The sequence below is a fragment of the Pipistrellus kuhlii genome, unplaced genomic scaffold (assembly GCF_014108245.1).
Source record: "Pipistrellus kuhlii isolate mPipKuh1 unplaced genomic scaffold, mPipKuh1.p scaffold_m20_p_2, whole genome shotgun sequence".
In the NCBI taxonomy this organism is placed as follows: Eukaryota; Metazoa; Chordata; class Mammalia; order Chiroptera; family Vespertilionidae; genus Pipistrellus; species Pipistrellus kuhlii.
The window spans coordinates 110,591,531-110,611,107 of NW_023425515.1; the positions used below are offsets into that span (position 1 = coordinate 110,591,531).

The 19,577-nt window shown below is 40.5% G+C and overlaps 1 protein-coding gene across 5 annotated transcripts in view; it reads left to right on the forward strand.

Annotated features, from left to right (window-relative positions):
- Positions 1 to 19,577, forward strand: part of FARS2 (phenylalanyl-tRNA synthetase 2, mitochondrial) — a 477,859-nt gene that overhangs the window by 275,412 nt on the left and 182,870 nt on the right. The window lies entirely within an intron of this gene.

The window sequence follows — 19,577 nt, forward strand, 5'->3', positions numbered from 1 at the left end:
ATATGTATTTGTTACCATTTTATTGATATCTTTTATCTCCTCTCCTTTTCCTTCTTCCTCTTCCTCTTCTTAAAAAATACCTTCAACATTTCTTGTAATACTGGTTTGGTAGTGATGAACTCCTTTACCTTTTTTTTTTTTTTTTTTTTTTTTTTTTTTGTCTGTGAAGCTCTTTATCTGACCCTCAGTTCTAAATGACAGCTTTGCTGAGTAGAGTAATCTTGATCATAGGTCCTTGCTAGTAATCACTTTGAATATTTCTTGCCACTCCCTTCTGACCTGCAAAGTTTCTGTTCAGAAATCAGTTGACAATAGTATGGTGCTTCCTTGTAAACAACTAACAACTTTTCTCTTGCTGCTTTTAAGATTCTCTCTTTGTCTCTAACCTTTGGCATTCTGATTATGCTGTGTCTTGGTGTGGGCCTCTTTGGGGTCCTCTTGTTTGGGACTCTCTATACTTGCTGCACTTACAAGTGCACTTCTTTTACCAGGGAGGGGAAGTTTTCTGTCATTATTTCTTCAAATAGGTTTTCAATATCTTGCTTTCTCTCTTCTCCTTCTGGTAACCCCATTATGGGAATGTTGGTACACTTGAAGTTGTCCCAGAGGCTCCTAACACTATATTCATAATTATGGATTCTTTTTGCTCTTCTGATTGAGTGATTTTTGTTTCCTCGTGTTCAAAATTATTTATTTGATTCTTGGTATCCTCTACTGTTGAATCCCTGTAAATTATTCTTTATTTCAGTTAGTGTATGCTCAATTCCTGACTGCTCCTTTTACATTTTTTTGAAATTCTGAGATCTTTGAAAGTTTCACTAAGCCCCTTAACACTCTCATTAAATCCTTTGAAGCTCTTATTAATATCCCTTTAAAAATATATATATATATTATTGATTTTTTACAGAGATGAATGGAGAGGGATAGAGAGCCAGAAACATCGATGAGAGAGAAACATTGACAGCTGCCTCCTGCACACCCCCGCAACCAATGTACATGCCCTTGACCGGAATCGAATCTAGGATTTTTCAGTCCGCAGACCGACACTCTATCCACTGAGCCAAACCGGTTTCGGCTCTTATTAATATCCTTGACCAACCTTATAATCATTGTTTTTAACTCTGTGTCCAATAGTTTGTTTGCTTCCATTTCTTTCATTTGTGACCTATTTCTTTGTTTCCACATTTTGGCTGCTCCCCTGTGTTTGTTTCTGTGTATTAGGTAGAGAGCTGCTTTGTTTCCTGGAATTGGTAGAGTGGCTTTGTGTAGTAGGTGTCCTATAGGGCCCAGTGTCTCAGCCTTCCCATTCACCTGAGGTGGGCATTCTAGGTGCACCCCTGTGTGGGCTGCATGCAGAGTTTTGTTGTAGTTGAGACTTGATTGCTTTTGGCATCACTGGGACGAGTTGACCTCTAAGCCAATTGGCTGTGAGGACCAGCTGCAACTGTAATAGAAGAACTATGATGCATTAATACCACTATGGAGGAGAACTTGCTTCATTGGGCCTTTGGTGCTCACTGAATCTGTCCCTTGAGTGTGTCACTTGTGGATGTATAGAGATGTAGTCTGCTGTGGTCTGAAGCTGTCTCCTGGGTGCACTGGTTCTGGAGCCACCAAAGAGGTGCAAAGTCAGCCACTGGCTGGGGCCACCCTGTAGAAGCAATAGAGAGATCTGCAGATGGCTACTATTTACTATTTGTATTGGGCTTAGAGGTATCCAGGCAAGGCCAAACTGTGAAGCAAGGCAATTTGGTGCTAGTGCTGGGTCTTGGGTCTTTTATTGATAGGTTTGGGGCATGCTGTCACCAGTTTTAGTTTGTTTGAGAGATTTTAGAAAACTCTGAAGCCTGAGCCAGGACATGCCATTTATATAGAAAAACTGCTGAAAACAGCTTGGGTGGGACTACAAATTGGATGGGGTGGGGTCTCAGGGAATCTCCAGGGTGGTGGAAACAGTGTGGGCCAGGCTGACTGAGACTCAGATATGGCTGCCAGTCAGCCCTGCCACAGGGGTGGTCCCAGCACAGGAACAGTGACCCCTGCATGCACTTCCCTCTGGGATAAAGCCATCCCCGAGTTCCTGCCCCAATGCCAGACAATCCATTTCCTCCTCATATGTGTCTGGGTCTTCAAAAGCTGCCTTGTGCTGGGAGTCTGAGTAAGATTATGCGCTGGCCCTTTAAACGGAACACCTGGGTGTCCTGCAGCCTCTGTGTCACTGGGCCACAATCCCCACTGGTATTTACGTTCTGAAGCTTTTCCAAGTTCTGGAACCCTACGTTGGGGGGTCTGGTGTTGGGCTGGGACCCCTTTCTCCTCACAGGCTGCCTTTGCAGAAATGTTCACCCTCCTACAAAACTGCACATGTGGGGGTCGGACCTACCAACCTGTTCCATAGCTCTCCCCCATCCTACTAGTCTGGATGTACTTTCTTTACTTCTCTAGTTGGATGACTTTCATTTAGCCAGTTTTCAGATGGTTCAGGTATTTTAGTCGTTATTTTAATGTGGTTGTGGGAAGTGGCAAGTACAAGCATTTACCTGTGCTGTCATCTTGGTCTAATATTATTGAATCACTAGTGGCTCAGTGCACAAATTTGTACACATTGAAAGGAAATTAATTAGAAGAAATATTTTAATATCACTATTCACCCTTTCTTTATAATAGAAGTGTCAACCAAATTCACAGTCGATAATGATAGATCAAAACACATGTGTGCAATTGGCGCCAGTAAGAGCTTTATATGTATAGATAAACTTGCTTACTTACTAGTAGACCTGCTTTTGATTTAGCTAAACTTTTTCCAGCCCAGTGAAGCACCCCAACTTCTCTTTCATGTAATTGTTAGCAACACAGCAGTAAATATCAACACAAAGCAAATTATTATTATAGATTATGTAGAGAGAACAAAAGGTAAAATATTTAACTCTAGCAGTGTTTGACTATATTCTGGGCAGTGAGAAAACCTGGTCATTTTCAAGGTCCACCATTTCTTCTTTTCAGTTGGGTCAAGTTTCTAAACTTTCTAAATATCTATTTTCTGGCTATGAAAAGAAAATAGGATTCCACTGAATCTCCTATCTACCTGTTCCAGGACTTCTATGAGGATCAAATGAGATGATGCACAGGAAAACACAGACATTTGGTTCAAGTGTGAAATGTTTGCCCCTGGCTACAAAGCAAGTCTTGTTCCTCTGCTTATGCTGAAGAAACTGCAAGGAAGCTAGTCATCTAGTCATCCCTAGAGAGAGGAAGCTGGATGTTGCTATGTGACATCATTACCTGGCACCCACATCTGAGCTAGGCTGGGCTGGGCTGTGGGCCACATTTTGCACCATGGGGTCTCAGCAGCATCAACTATGATTTGGTGGGCTATTGCTCCAGGGTGGTGGTGAGGCCTGTATTCCATTTGGGGGAAATTGAGTGTTGCTTTGTGGGTGCCAGGTCCGCGGTGCTGTTTCTCTGTACATAGCCAGTGCATGTCATAGTAGCTCCTGTGTTGAGCGTTTGCCCCCAGGTGGTCAGTGCACATCAGAGCAACTGGTTGGACGGAAACTTAGCATGTTAACCTTTTATATGTATAGATTTTAAAGTATATAATTTGGTGTCAAAAAGTTCATTCACATGGTGCAACTATCACCCTCACTTATTTCCAGAACTTTTTCATCATCCCAAATTGAAACTTTGTAACCATGAAATAATTCTCAACACTCTATCCCATAGCCGTTGGCAACCACCACTTCGTTCTCTGTCATGTAATTATATCTTCTTGTGACATATTTTGTGTATCTGTTCATTTGTTGGTAGACACTTTGGTTACTTCCACATTTCGGCCATTATGAATAATTCTGCTGTGAACATCAATATATAAATACCTCTTTGAGACACTGCTTCCAATTCTTTTGCATATATACCCCGAAGTAGAATTGCTGGATTGTAAGGTAATTCTCATCTTAGCTTTTTTTCAAAAAATTGTTGACAGTATTACAGATGTCCCCCATTTTCTTCCTTTTGCCCTCATCCACTTGGTCTAGCTCTATATCAGGCCTTCACAATACTATGTGTCCATAGGCTATGCATATACACTGACTGGCCAGATTATTATGATCTCTGAACGCATAATAATCTGACTACTCAGTGTACATCCTATATAATAAATGGCTAATGTAATAAAAGGTAAGGTTTGGGATGAGGACACTTTAGATGACAACATGGAAAGATCTTGGAGCCTGATGTTAACAGAAGTACGGTGACCATACAGTTTATCATCTAAGTTTGGATGCAGCACCCTCTGAGAGTTAAAGGGGGCTCTGTGAATAACTTTGCTGCTGCTGCATATGCAGACTTGGGAAAACTGGGTGTCTGAACACTTCAGGTAAAGATGAGTAAGAAAGAGGATAGATAATTCCTAGGCTTTGGGGGCTGGGAAATGGGAGTAAAAGACAGATTTGGAGGATTTACATGAGTGGAAAAATTCGAGCTTAGGGTTCATTCATATCACCTTTGCATACTCTGCTTTTTCTTGTTGTCTTTACTATTATAGTTTTATTTGTTTTAACTGGCATAGGCAAGTTCTCAGTTCAGAATATGCTTATAGGTTGGGCCATGCTCAACTAATGTAAACTGATAGCAGAAATTGAAAGGTAGAATAGGGGTGTTTGTTGTAGAGAACAAGTCATTGCTGAATTCTGAGAGGATGGTCCAGGGCAGATTAAGACTCTGGCGTGCATATCATTGCCAAGCAAGATGTAGTGATGAGTGAAGACCAGGGGTGGTGTTGGACAGGTAGCCAATAAAGATGATATGGTTGAATCTTCCTACAGACAATAGGACAACATGAACAGAAGTGGGGTGGGGCTAGAATAGGGCTGCAGGGTCAGACATAGTATGTGGTGTTTGCTCAGCTCGATGTGCCTGCTAATGTGACTCCTCGGAGGTGCTATAGACTTATTTATTTATCTATCTATCTATCTATTTATTTATTGCTATAGACTCTTGAACCTTGCTAAGGGCCATCACATAAACTCCAACCATCATTGAAGGCAATGTTAAATTAGAGAGAGAGAGAGAGAGAGAGAGAGAGAGAGAGAGAGAGAGAGAGAGAGGGAGAGAGAGAGAGAAAGAGATCAGTTATTTTAAGTTTTTATAGATCTCTTCTCACAGAATGATTCTATATGTTAGAATTTTTTTTCTGACCAAAGACTATAAAATGAAAGGAAAAATAGAATCAAATATTCTTGTAAATACTATCCACATTTTGTACATTTGGAAGATCTTCCTAATGTGTTTTTTTTTTGTTGTTGTAAATGTAAGGAAATGAGAAGAGAGGATGACATTGAAAGTTGGCTTTCAGTATTGTATAAAATATCAACATTCCTGCTGCCCTGGCATGTGTGACTCAGAGGTTAGAGGGTCAGCCCTCAGATCAAAAGGGTTGAGGGTTTGATTCCTGGTCAAGGGCACATAACTGGGTTGCAGGTTGATCGCTGGTCCTGGTCTTGAGGCAACCAGTCGATGTGTCCCTCTCACATCAATGCTTCTGTCCCTCCTCTCTCTTTCCTCCTTCCTCTTCCCTTCCACTCTCTCTCTCTAAAAAAAAACAACATTGTAAAACTTGGACTATTCTGAATATTATGCTATACCCTCTATATTCTAGTGGGATAATGAAAGCCATAAGATCTTTTTTTTTTTTTTCACTTTTATGGATTTCAGTTTGCATCTTTAGTATCTATTACCATACCTTTGCATTTTCTAAAGGTAATTCAGTTGCCCTCTTCCAGATACTGCAGATTTCTAGTTTTATAGGTGTTTTTTTCCTCCTCACAGTTTTTCAACTATAACCTTGTTAGCTACATGCCTGCTGTACAGAAATTGTATTGTGTCATATAACCTTTTTAGAAGAAAAAGGAAAGAATGGCAAGCACACTTTGTTAATGAGCTAATTCACCCTCAAAGGAAGTCTCTGGGTAGAGCCTAGACATGATAACTGAAGGGCAGAACCTGAGTATTTAATAGATTCTAGAAATGGGACAAGAAAGGTTACTGACAGGTCCCCAGAACCTGGAAGGACAGCTGCCCTGTCACTGCGGCTGTGCATTTCCAGTTTCAACCACAGTGATCAAGCCTGATGAGTCAGCTGTGTTTCCCGGCTGTTTCTGCACATGTCCTTATGGAAGAGGTACCTCCATTACTCTGCCACTAGGACACCATTTGGCATCCTGTGATCGCCTTTATTTCCTAGAATAGAAGAAATAAATAGATTGATTGGCTGTTTCATTTGTAGATTTCTCATGAAGACATTTTAACTTTACCCAGTACACTTAAATTGTTATTCATATATTTTACCTACTTTAAAAATATATATATTTTATTGATTATTTTACAGAGAGGAAGGGAGAGAGATAGAGAGCTAGAAACGTCAATGAGAGAGAAACATCGACCAGCTGCCTCTTGCACACCCCCTGTCAGGGATGTGCCCGCAACCAATGTACATGCCCTTGAGCAGAATCGAACCTGAGACCTTTCAGTCCGCAGACCGACGCTCTACTGCTGAGCCAAACCGGCCTCGGCTTTTACCTACTTTTGCATGCCACATCTGTCTGCAATCACTAGTATGTAACTTGAAGTTGGGCACTGAACAAATGAAGTAGAGGCTCAAATATTATTTATTGACTAATTAGTTTTATTATAATCAGAGAAGAGCCTATAGGGATGGGTAAAACTATGGGTGGTGGGCCTGCATTACTATAAACACATTTCAATTTCATTTTGATCTAACTTAATTGATGCTTCTTTAGTGACATAGGGTTGTAATGCCTTCATTAAAAATGATTTAGATGCACCCAGAATGGCTCAGTGGTTGAATGTCAACCTATGAATCAGGAGGTCCCATTTTGATTACCAGTCAGGGCAAATGCCCAGGTTGCAGAGGCTGGATCCCCAGTGCAGGGAGTGTAGAGGCAGCCAGTCAATGATTCTCCAGAGGCAGCCAGTCAATGATTCTCTCTCTTCATCAATGTTTCTCTTTCTCCCTCCCTCCCTTCCTCTCTCCCTCTCTGAAATATATACATTACACACACACACACACACACACACACATATATATGTATATGTATATGTGTGTATATATATGTGTATATATATATATATATATATATATATATATATGTTCTTTAATAGCTAAGAACAATATGTTATTTAACGGAAAATATTGTTGAATCATGTATGAAAACAGTTCTCTCAGTAGCACATAGAGAATCCTGCCTTCTAAAGCAATAGCAGTTGAAAAGAAGACACCATGAGACCTTGATTAGGATTTCCCAAAGTCATTCAGAGATGACTGAATCACGAGCCCTCAGTTATAACAGCCTCTTCCCACCTCACTTGCCATCATCTGATCATCCCCTAGTGGCTCTGGCTGGGTTTTTTCTCTCCATCATCCTAGGAACAATGCCACAGTTTCTTGGCATTCTATAAATCAGATAAAAAGCATTTCTCCTTGACTGCACAAATTTACTTCACTGCTTGGGTCATCTAATCACTGTTCTTTTGCCACAAGTCCCCTCTCACAGCACAGTCCTCTGTTCTGCCCCTCTGACACCCACATTTCCATCAAGCTCTGTTTGGCCTCCTCTTCACCCTCTATTTCTTGCCCAGTCATTTAGTCTGCCTGCATCATCCCAAGGCCTCACTTCTTGCTCCATCAAGTCTAGACTGAGTCCACCATCAACGACTTCCCCTCTTCTCTCACCAGCACCCTCAGGGCCCATACTTTTATTTCTGCCAGCTTACATAGTTAAGCTTTCCTACGTTAATGCCCAAATTCCTTTTTATACTGTTTGAACATGTTGTTTCCATGTTGGACATGCCTAAAATAAAATTAGCATAGCAGAGCTGATTGACCATTTACAAGTGTATGATATTTTATTGGGAGTTCTAGATTTGTGCCGAAGCCCCCCTCCCCCCTCAGTCTTGAACAAATAACCTCATTTTGTCACTGGAAAATGCCATGAAATCTCTCATCTTCTTTCTTCTCCAGTTCTGATTTATTATTCAGGACTCCTCTGTCCATCTTAGATCTACCCAGTTAGAATCTTTGGGGATAGGATCTAAAAATCTATTTCTGCACATGTCCCCATTGATGCTTAGATAGCTTCACATGTGAGAACCTCTAGCAACCACTGTTAGAACAGCAGCCTAACTGGTTCCCCTGACTCTAGGTTCTTCCCATTCCAGCCATCATGGTCTACCTATCATGATATTACTATCTTATATTTTAACATTTTCAATAGTTCTCCATTTCATAAAGAATGGGTCTTGAACTCCTTATCCTGATATCCAAGCTTTTTGTTCACTAATTGTCCATTCCTATCCTATCTCCTGCCCTTGCCTCCTCATGCCTTTTTCTGACAGTCACATGGGACTTCTGCTCTCTGAAGTTAATTATGTATTGGCTCATTGATTTCATAACTTTTGTTTACTCTGTTGTGACCCAGAATCTGGACTCAGCCATTGAATTTGTGACTAAGACAGTCCCTGCTATTGCTGAGATTACAGTCATGCTCCATTGCTTCTTTTCAAAAGGACCCTGCCTTCCCCATTTCTCTCACTGGAAATGATAGCTAACTTTTATAGAAAGTTTACTATGGGCCAAGCAATACCCTTCTCCTGTAGTGCTGGCTTTCTTCCTTCTCCATGGCACCAGTCTTTTCCCTTCTGCCTTCTCCGATGGTGCTGACTTTCTCCCTTCTGCCTTCTGCATTCATCATGGCATCTTCTCCTGTGGCCTCTGTGAAAGAGACCATGGCTCCGGACCAGCCCTCACAGCCGCCATGGCTACACACATGCTCTTTCCTCCTACATACTTTAACATGTATTTTCTAAGAAAAAGAAAATTTTTTTACATAATCACAGTACAGTTAATAGACAGGAAATTTCATGTTGATTCAACATCTAATCTACAGCCCATACTCAAATTTGGTCAGCATTCTCAATATTGTCCTTTATTGCTATTTGCTTCCTGGTCCAGGATCCAATACAATTTTTAAAAATATATTTCTTTATTAATTTTAGAGAGGAAGGGAGAGGGAGAGATTAAAAACATCAATGATGGGAAAGAATCATTGATTGGCGGCATCCTGCATGCACCTTACTGGGGATCAAGCCTCACAACTTGGGCATGTGCCCTTGGCCTGGAACCCTTCAGTCTGCAGGCTAACACTCTAGCCACTGAGCCAAACCAGCTATGGCCAATACAATTTTATATACTGAGTGGCCAGATTATTATGATATCTGAATGCATAATAATCTGGTCACTCAGTGTATATCCTATATAATAAAAGGCTAATATGCAAATTATACTCTCCACCAGGAGTTCAACCAGCAAGCAGGCTGGCCAGCTATCCATGTCCCCTCTTCATGGCCAGGCTGGCTAGACCAACCTCCCACCCCCCATGCACTGGGCCTCTTGTGTGTGTGTGTGTGTGTGTGTGTGTGTGTGTGTGTGTATTGAGTGGCCAGATTATTATGCATTCAAGGATCATAATAATCTGGCCACTCAGTGTATGTGCATTTAGCTGTTATCTCTCTTTGTCTCCTTTAATCTGGAGTAATTTCTGAGCCTTTGTTTATATTTCTTGACCTTGACATTCTTTGAAAAATACAGACAAGTTGTATAGTAGAATAGGCTGACGTATGAATTGTCTGTAGTTTCTGTGCATTTTTCACAGGAATACCACAACGGTGATGTTTCCTTTTTTTCAATGCACTGAATTGGGAGGAAGGGGGATACCATCTGGTGCATATTGGTGGTGAGAGCTTTGATCACTAGACCAGATTTCTCTACCAGAAAATTACTCTTTTTCCCTTTGTAAATAATAATTAATTTATTTACTGGGCAATAAATTGAATATTAGTGACTTTTAATGAAATAATGACTTTTTAAATTATAAATAATAAATAAATATTACATTATATTTATGATTGACATTCTATTACAAGAAAAACTTTCACTTCTTATTTATTTATTTATTTATTTATTTATTTATTTCAATGAATTGAAGTCCATTACTATTTTTTTGAGCCTCTCATTTCCCCACATTTGGCCAGTGGGAGATCCTTCAACCTGCGCGCCCCCCCGTGTCTCTATGATTCTTAGACAAATTTTGTATTATCTGATTGGAAGTGTTTTTCTCTTGATAGCTGGATTCTAAGATGTACACATATATTAAAACTCATGAAAATATACATTTATGATTTGTGCATTTTACTGAAAGTAAATTTTACCTCCCCAAAAGATTATAAAAATATTGAACTCTACTCTGTCGGGTCTTTTTTTATACAATGGTATGGTTAATTCTGAGATACTCTTCTATTTATTCTACCTTGAGCAAAGCAATAAATAATACTGAGAATAATGGGAGTCGTGTTTCTCACTATTGAAAAAAGGAGGCTTAGACATGAGAAAAAGAAAGGCAGGGATAAATCCTGATTGCTGGATTAGAATTCAAGGTAGTGACATAAACTTGTGATTTTTTAGATGGAAAATAAAGTGTGTGTGTGTGTGTGTGTGTGTGTGTGTGTGTGTGTTTCCCCTCTGTAGTTCTGTCCACCTTGAGGGCCTAGAAATAGTGATACAGCAGTAGCAATGAGCACACCTGATATCCAAATCTTGGTTTTTAAATACCATTCTGCACTAAAAGGAAGTAGGATTTTATGTAGAAAAGACTGAATCCATGGCCAGAGCAGGGAAGAGGAAAGATTTTCCTAGAATATGTCATTGAACTTGATATGATTTTATAATATTTATTTTTCCCTTCACAGTAATTTCTGAAGGATTGAATTACAATCACTTTTCCCAATAAGCTATATATTAAATCTATAGGGAAGCAAAACCCTGGAGCCATTAGTAAGCATAGATCCCAAAAGCAGGATATGCTAATATCTAGTATTAGCTTTTAAAGAAAAAATAAATATATTTCCTTTGTAGCTTTCGAAGTGTCCTCTTGCAGCCCAAAACTTTAGTTGCTGTTTCCTGAAATCTGATAGCACTTTCATTCTATTTGGATCAGAATAAATATTGGTTAGGTCCTCTGCCACCCAGCACCTTCTTCCTCAGCACCTTTGGTGCTAGTTTCCAAGAGCAAGTTCTCAGCCAGGGCCCCAGCACCCCTACTCCCTAGCCCACCCATGGCAGCTCAGTCAATGGCCAGTCCTCAGCAGGCAGGGGATCCATCCTGGGGAGGGAGCTCTAGACTGGTGGACTGTGCTTAAACTCCTTCCCAGCTCTTAGCCTGACTGTCACTGCTTTTGCAGTTGCATAGTGAAACCCATGTGCATAGGGTGGGGGACGTCAGGGGAAGTGGACTTCATTACCCTTTCAATTAAAAAGTTATTTAATAGGGAGATACAAAGATTAAACAAAATAGTGGTAAGATATGACCTCTGGAGCCAGATTGCCTGAATAAACCCCAACTCTACTACTTACTTACCATGTGTAAGATTCCTCTGGGCTTATTTTCTCACCTAAGAAATGGGGATAATATTAATTCCTACCTAGAGGATAATTTTGTAAGGATACATCAGTTTAAATATACATAAAATTCTAACCATAGTCCTAACTGGTTTGGCTCAGTGGACAGAGTGTCCACCTGCAGACTGAAGGGTCCCAGGTTTGATTTCAGTCAAGGGCATGTACCTGGGTTGCAAGCACATCCCCAGTAGGGAGTGCGCAGAAGAACCAAGTTTCTTCCCCAAGCCAATGTTTGTTTGTTTTTTCTTTTTGCCCATTTAAACATTCTTTACATCCGGTGTTAAGGGGATTTGCTAGGCCTGCTTGTCTGTGAGCAGCACCATGTATTTTATTACATTACTGATCATTTCTCTATGGCTGTGTGTTTTCTGTATACAGATAAGTAGTAATCACCATGGCAACAAATAAGACTTACATAAGCCTGAAAATCAACTTAAAAATAAAATAGCATTTTTTAATACTGTGCCTACTTGAAATCAAGTACTCTTCTTTATCTTCTTTTTAAACTCTGTCTTTGGTTTCATCTACTTTTTCATTGTCAGAACATGGGGCCTATAGGAAGAATGGGTGGAGTTTAAGTTTAAGACAGTTTTTATTTTTTATTTTATTGTTTTGCCCCCATTTTTTACTTGATGAAACTAGGGCTCCAAGGTGTTTCCACCATACTGTGGTCCAGTTAACCAGAAAGACTGTTAACCAGACAGAAACATAGTAGCCTTGCCCATTGCTTTACCAGTCCCAAACCGATACCCAAATGCCTAGCATCATTGTCCACCATTGGTTCTGCAGCCAGAAACCTAATCTTCCTAAGCCTCGATTACATACTTTGTAAAATGGGCATAATACTCCCCCCTCCCCCTCAGGACAGGGTTAACTGAGTCCTTACATTTGGAGTACTATGTGTACAGGGAGCATGCTGGGCAGTGCTATAACCATGGAAGTTATTACTATGCTTCTGAGACCATTATTCCTGATGTGAAGCTATCCTCAGGGAAAGAATTTCACCTTCAGGTTCTTGGCATCCCTATTCACTTCCAAATAGTTTTTTTTATCTCTGTTAATTCATAAATATATTAAATATCTGTTAATATGTGCAACTAGTGGAGAACATAGGTTACCAAAACCCATATTTGTTTCATATCCAAGGAAATAGAACCATTGGGAAGATTGTATATTCATTGGTTCTGGAAAGTTATCCCTTGGTGTGCATAAAATTGTTAAGTCAAGTGTTTGAAATCACAGCAGCATGACAAAGTTTATAAGAAAGCCAAAAAATGTATGTGGTTGCTGTTTTGAAGGTTTTCAGCCTAAAAATGTGTAGAATGGGGCCATTTTCATTCTCACAATGGAATTTGCAACATCAATTACTTATCCTCTTATTTTTTGGGAGTCTGGTGTGTATCCAATACTGGGGATTACTCCTGTCTTAGAGAGTGCCCAGCATAGCTGAGGAGAGAAAACCAATGCACAAGGGATGCAAAAGGATTTAAAACAAAACAAAACAAAACAAAAACAAAAACAAAAACAAAAGGAAGAAAGAAAAAGGAAAAGGAAACACAAGGACAGAGAAAGGTAGGCTATCATGGCAGAAAAGTAAAGCGGATTTCAGAAAGGCTTTATATGGGTTATATTTTGGATTTTATATTTTTAAAGTCAGTGTAAAAAAAGGTCCAGCCTGCTAATGCTGCTGAAGCAGCAGCCAGTGTTGTTGCTGAGCAGTGCCCCGCAGGGTGCAGTTTCTCAGCATCACACACAGGCCCAGTTCCCAGGCAGGTGTGTGCGAGATGTTGGGCATGCTTATTTGCTCTGAGCTCTGGAACCCTGCAGCTGACAGCTGCTTTGTGAAACTGCTGCTGCTGTTAATGCTGAAGAGAGAAAAAGCAGGGCATGGTTGGTTTGTACCCATGCACTTTGGGGCTGGTGCTTTTTTCTGAAGGAGCCATGTATCTTCTTTTCCCAATGTACTTTACACTAGGGTCACAGCAAGGTGCCTCATGCTCAGCTTTACTTCAGTAAGTCAGCATTGGAATCAGACGCTAATATTATTACTACAATGGATGAGTAACCTTCATTAAGACTAAGTACCTGCAATGACTATGTTAAGTATTTTTTCATATAGTTTCCATAATCTTTCTGATAATGATATACACAAAGTACTTTATAGATGAGGAAACCGAGATTTAGAGAGTTGAGAAATTCTTGAGATTTAGAGAATTTCTAAGTTATATAATTATCAGGTTGAACCATTTGACATTGCTTTTGAGGCAGGTCAAAACAGTCAATTATTAGCATTTTCATATAGTTCAATCTGATAATTTGTGGCAGAGGCTTTGCTACCAAATATATCTAAGTTTGTTTGTATATACTGTTATAAAACTCAATGACTAGGCTAACTTCTAATCAGATTTCATCTATTGAAAAAAAAACGAACCTTTACAAAAGTTAAAAAAAAATTTTTTTGCACTGTCTTTCAGCAAAATAGGATAACCCTTTATGTTAAAAGTTAGAGACATGAAGTAATGAGGTTTATGATGTCATGATGCCAAAAGAGTACCTAATCTGGCAGATTCTGTAATGTAATATGTCAGTTTCTTTTTGCTGGTTTGAGTTTTTTTCAAAGCATGGTAACCAAGGAAACACACTTAGAGATGTTTGAGGCATATTAAAGGAGTGCTTAACCAAGGCCTAATGAGCTCTAAAAAATAAAAGTGCTGCCCTGTCTGAGGTTTTCCAGCCCTCAATTATTCATCATTATACCAGTGACACTCTTTAAACAAACATCTTCCCAATGAAGGAATATACCCCAGGCTCAATACACAATTTCCATGCTTTATAAAATGTCATTGTAAAAAAGAAATGGCTGCAGATGCCAAAGGTATCACTGTTCTTCCTTAGCAATTATACTCTAAAAGAAATGAAATCAGAATAAAGAATATTTCTGTCTCAGTTACATCCCCAGTTAAGTCTCAGATTCCAAGAAATGCAATTCAGGCCACTAGTGTTCATAGAGCACCTGCTGTGGGGACATCCAGATGAGAAGCACTTGGCAGAACTTGAGGAAGAGTTTTATACATGCTTACCTATGCCCTCTTGGTACCTCAGTTTCCCCATTTGTGAAATGAATGAATACAGTTCAACTTCCAAGGTATTGCATCTGTTCAATAACTTAAACTTCCAGTGAAACATGGATTCTATTTAAATTATCTATCTGTCTATCTATCTATCTATCTATCTATCTATCTATCTATCTAAAAGCCTAAGTGACTGAACGACCAATCAACCAGTCAACTGACTGGTCACTGTAACATACACTGACCATTAGGGGGCAGACACTCAATGCCGGAGCTGCCCCCTGGTGGTCAGTGTGCTCCCACAGCCAACCTCCGCACTATCCACCAGCTGGCCAGCCAACTGCCCATGGCCTCTCTCCCTGACTGGCCAACCTCCCATGGTCCCTCCCCAAGGCTGACCAGCCCGGATGACCCCAATCTGGGCTTCCAGCCAACCTCCTGCAGCCCTCCCCCAAGCCAGCCAACCTCCCACACCCCCTTCCCCTAGCAACCTCCCACCATCCCTATCAGCCCTGATCGCTGGCCAGACCGAGGGATACTACTACCTGTGCATGAATTCGTGCACCAGGCCTCTGGTTACTAAATAAAATTGGTCAGTAACAGAAATGAGCTCACTCACTCTGTTCTATATTAACAATTAAAGCTATTTGTATGTTTGTTTAGCAGATCTTCATATCATACTTCCAGGAACTGTTCTAAACACTTTATGTAAAAACCTATCACATAGATAATGTTAATATCCCCATAATACAGATGAGGAAACAGACTCAGAAAGGTCACATAGGGAGAACCAATATGGTGGTATAGGTAAACGGTGGTACACGCTGGCTCCCACTGCAACATCAAAATTACAACTAAAATATAGAACAACCATCATTTAGAACTGTCTGAAAGCTGGCTGAATGGAAGTCCTACAACTAGAGAAGTAAAGAAAGTATACCCAGACTGGTAGGAGAGGTGGAGTGTGGAACGGGTTGGTCTGGCACCCACATGCGGCTTTTTTTTTTTTTGCTTTTTTTAAATCGGAAGTGTAATCTCCACTGTGTAGAGGCCTTTCATGAGAAGCAAGGGGTCCCAGCTCAACACAAGCTCCCCCAGCCCAGGGTTCCAGAGCTGAGAAGATTAGTCCCCATAACTTCATGCTCTAAAAACCAATAGGGATTGTGGATGAATGACAAGGAGGCTGCTGGAGAACCAGACAGACCCTCTGAAAGGGCCAGTGCACGGAGTTATGCCATCTGCTTCCTTTGAACTTCTGTGCTGGGTAGAGACATTTGAGGAGGAACTGGACTGACTGACCTCACGGCAGGAACCAGGGAGTGGCTTTCACCCAAAAAGGGGTGCTTTCAGGAATTATTTTTCCTGTGCTGGGACCTCCCTCATCACAGAACTGATTGGCAGCCATATCTGAGTTTTCATCAGCCTGACTCACACTGTTCACTCTACCCTGGTGATTCCCTGAGACCCTGCCTCAATCAGTTTGCAGCCCCACCCAAGCTGTTTGCAGCAATTTTTCCATATGAATGGCCTGTCCTGGCTTAGGCTTCAGCCATTCCTAAAGTTTCACAAATAAGCAGCAGCTGGCATCAGCATCCCCCAAACATGTCAATAAGAGGCCCAAGACCTGGCACTAGCACCAGCCTGCCTTTTTTCACAGCTGGGCCTCACTGTTTTGGTGCCTTCTGGGAGGCCCCAGAACCAGTGTACCTGGTGGACAGCTTCAACCATACCAGATTACAACTTTACACATCCAAAAGTGACACACTCAAGGTGCAGATCCAGTAAGCACCAAAGCCACACTGAAGCAAGTCCTGCTCCATAGGAGTGTCTCCTGTACAGCAGCTCTTCCATTGTTAAAAAGAAAACAAGCCCCCAAACCAGGGCCCTGGTAGAACACAAAGGATACTTGGGAGTCAGACAAATATCTTCACTTCTGAGGAAGGGTGTGCAACCAACACAGCATCTGGCAGCCATGCACATCGGGCAGGCATTCCCTCGGGGTTTTATCTCTGATGCACGTCATCTGTCCCTCACACTCGACTGGTCAGAGTTTAGTCTCAAAGTCTTGTGCAGTTGGCTAATTTAAAGGAAAAAGGGAGGAGTTGACCTTTGCAGTTTCAAAATGGCAGCTGCTTAAATTCCCTTGTTTGACAGAAAAAATTACTTATTTATTCTCACACTGTAGACGCAGCTGGTCCTCACAGCCATTTGGCCTAGAGGTCAACTCCTCCGGTGACACCAACGGTAATTAATGCTCAACTACAACAATATTGTGCACACAGGCCACACAGGGGTACACCTAGAATGCCCAGCTCAGGTGACTAGGGAGTCTGAGCCACTGGGCTCTATAGGACACCTACAATACAAGGCTACCCTGCCAATTCCAGGAGACATAACAGCTCTACCTAATATATAGAAATAGACACAGGGAAGCAACCAAAATGTGGAGACAATGAAACTGGTCACAAATGAAAGAAACAGAAGCAAGCAAACTACTGGACACAAAGGTCAAACCACAGTTATAAGCTTACTCAAGGATCTTAATGAGAGCTTTAAGTGAATTAGTGAGAATGTCAAAGACATAAAAAAGGACCAGTCAGAAATTAAGCATACACTAATTGAAATAAAGTATGATTTAGGATTCAACAGTAGAGGATTCTAAGAATTACATCAATGATTTGGAATATAAGGAAGCAAAAAAAAAACCTAATCAGAAGAGCATAAAGAAAAAAAGAATCCAAAAATAGAAGGTAGTGTTAGGAGACTCTGTGACAATTTCTAGCATATCAATGTTCGAATTATGGGGTTTCAAAAGGAGAAGAGAGAGAGAAAAATATTGAAAACCTATTTGAAGAAATAATAACAGAAAACTTTCCCTACCTGGTGAGAGAAGTACTTACAAGTACAGAAAGCATGGAGAGTCCCAAACAAGAGAGCCCCAAAAGACGCCCACACCAAGACACAATGCTAAGGGTTAAAGAAAAAAGAATCTAAAAGCAACAAGAGAAAAGCAGTTAGCTACCTACAAGGTAGCATCCATATGACTATCAGCAGATTTATCAACAGAAACTTTGCAGGCCAGAAGGAGTGGCAAGAAACATTCAAAATGATGAAAAACAAGAACCTACAACCAAGATTACTCTACCCAGCAAAGCTATTATTTAGAACTGAAGGTCAGATAAAGAGCTTCACAGATAAGAAACAGCTAAAGTAGTTCATCACCACCAAACCACTATTACATGAAATGTTGAAGGGAATTCTTTGAGAAGAGGAATCTAATAATTGAATCTAAAAATCAAAATTAATGAACAAGAAATCTAATACAATAAACTGGTGAATAAAATGGAATCAGAGGCATAGAAATGTAGATCAGACTGGTGAACCTCAGATGGAAGGGGGCACAGGAAGAGATTAACCAAATATCTTATATGCATTAGCTATGGACACAGACAATAGGGTGGTGAAGCCTGGAGTGGGGCAGGAACCAGGTGGAGGGGGGCAATGGGGGCAAAAAACAGGCACATTTGTAATGCTCTCAACAATAAAGATTCAAAAGAATTTCAAAAAGTAAAATAAAGAAAGGTCACATAATAGGCTTACAGCCACATTCTCTGACAGCAGTAGAGCCAGATTGGAATGCAGAGGGTCTGGTTCATACTCTTAGTGAGTCCACATGAGGGTTCTGCAGTCTGCTCTGTCTTCAGTGCAAAAAAGTGGCTGTTTTCACTGGGGAAGCCTGAGGTGCGTAGTTTCTCCTTTGTGTCCCTAAATGTGAGGCACTTTGCTCTTATTTCCTAAGGAAATTATTGTGGCTGCATAAGGATTAAATAGCTTTTTCATCCAACTTGTTGGAATGAAAAAGCAGAAAGATAGACTTTTCCAGGAGACATCTCTATTTCTGTTTTGGAATAGCCAAGTCCCCTTCTCCCTAGCCTGGCCCTCCCCGCACTCACCTTGAGTATGCAGATGAGGGCACCAGCAGGCCTGAGTTTCTGCCTGTCCTGGTAAGAAATCAGAGACAGGATCAGCTCCTCCCTCTTTGGCTGTTGCTGCCACCAGCCTTATCAGAATTCAACTTTCCTGTCTTCCTTTTACTTTCATAAACCTATTCATCCAAGCTGTAAGAAAGAAATAGCAGAATTCTCCACACCCTTGGAAAGAATTGGGCAATTTTTGCAACTTCATCCCCCTAACCCCCACCATCAAAACAAGCAAACAAGCAGCCATCCATTTTCTAACTATATCCTCAAACCCTTATTACTTTCTGCCTAGGATTTTATGTAGTTCAAGCGTGTATATGTGTGTGTGTGTGTGTGTGTGTGTTTTAAATGTGTCCTTTCGAGAAAGACAATTTTAGGTTCAGTCAGTGTCTCATCTCCTTGATGATTATTTTATCAGCATTATTTTTTAACCTTCCATGGGTATGTATCTGCTCCCAAATAGCATTTAATGAAGAGATCTTTGAAATAAATCTCTGAAAACAAAGGCTACTTTATTCATCATTTGTATGGAGGGCAGCCAGGGAAGCTCATTGGAAAAATGCATAATTAGGAACCAGAGCACTGTGTTTGTGCTTGCACCTGAGCGGGGCTAGATATTGATGGTGTTAATAAAATCCTGGTTTTCAGTTCCCTCTTCTCTGATCAGAATAAGAATTAGGTTACATGAAAACTAAATGACAAGAGGTAGCAGAGGAAAGAAAAATACATTATTTTTATTATTGTAATATCTTCGTTCCTGTGTTCTTTTTTATACCAAAAGAGGATGCTGGAGATCTTTAGGAATAACTGTATATAAAAAGAAAGCTGAATTTTGTCAGGAATATAAATACTTACTTTCTTGTAAAATAAAAATAAAAAACCTTCCATGTTTTTTAAAGGTTATTGGTCCTTAAGGATTGATTCCTTCATGTTTTAAAGTCCCAGTAATCAAAATATGACTATGACAAATTATTTAGAAGACTTGTTATGTTATAG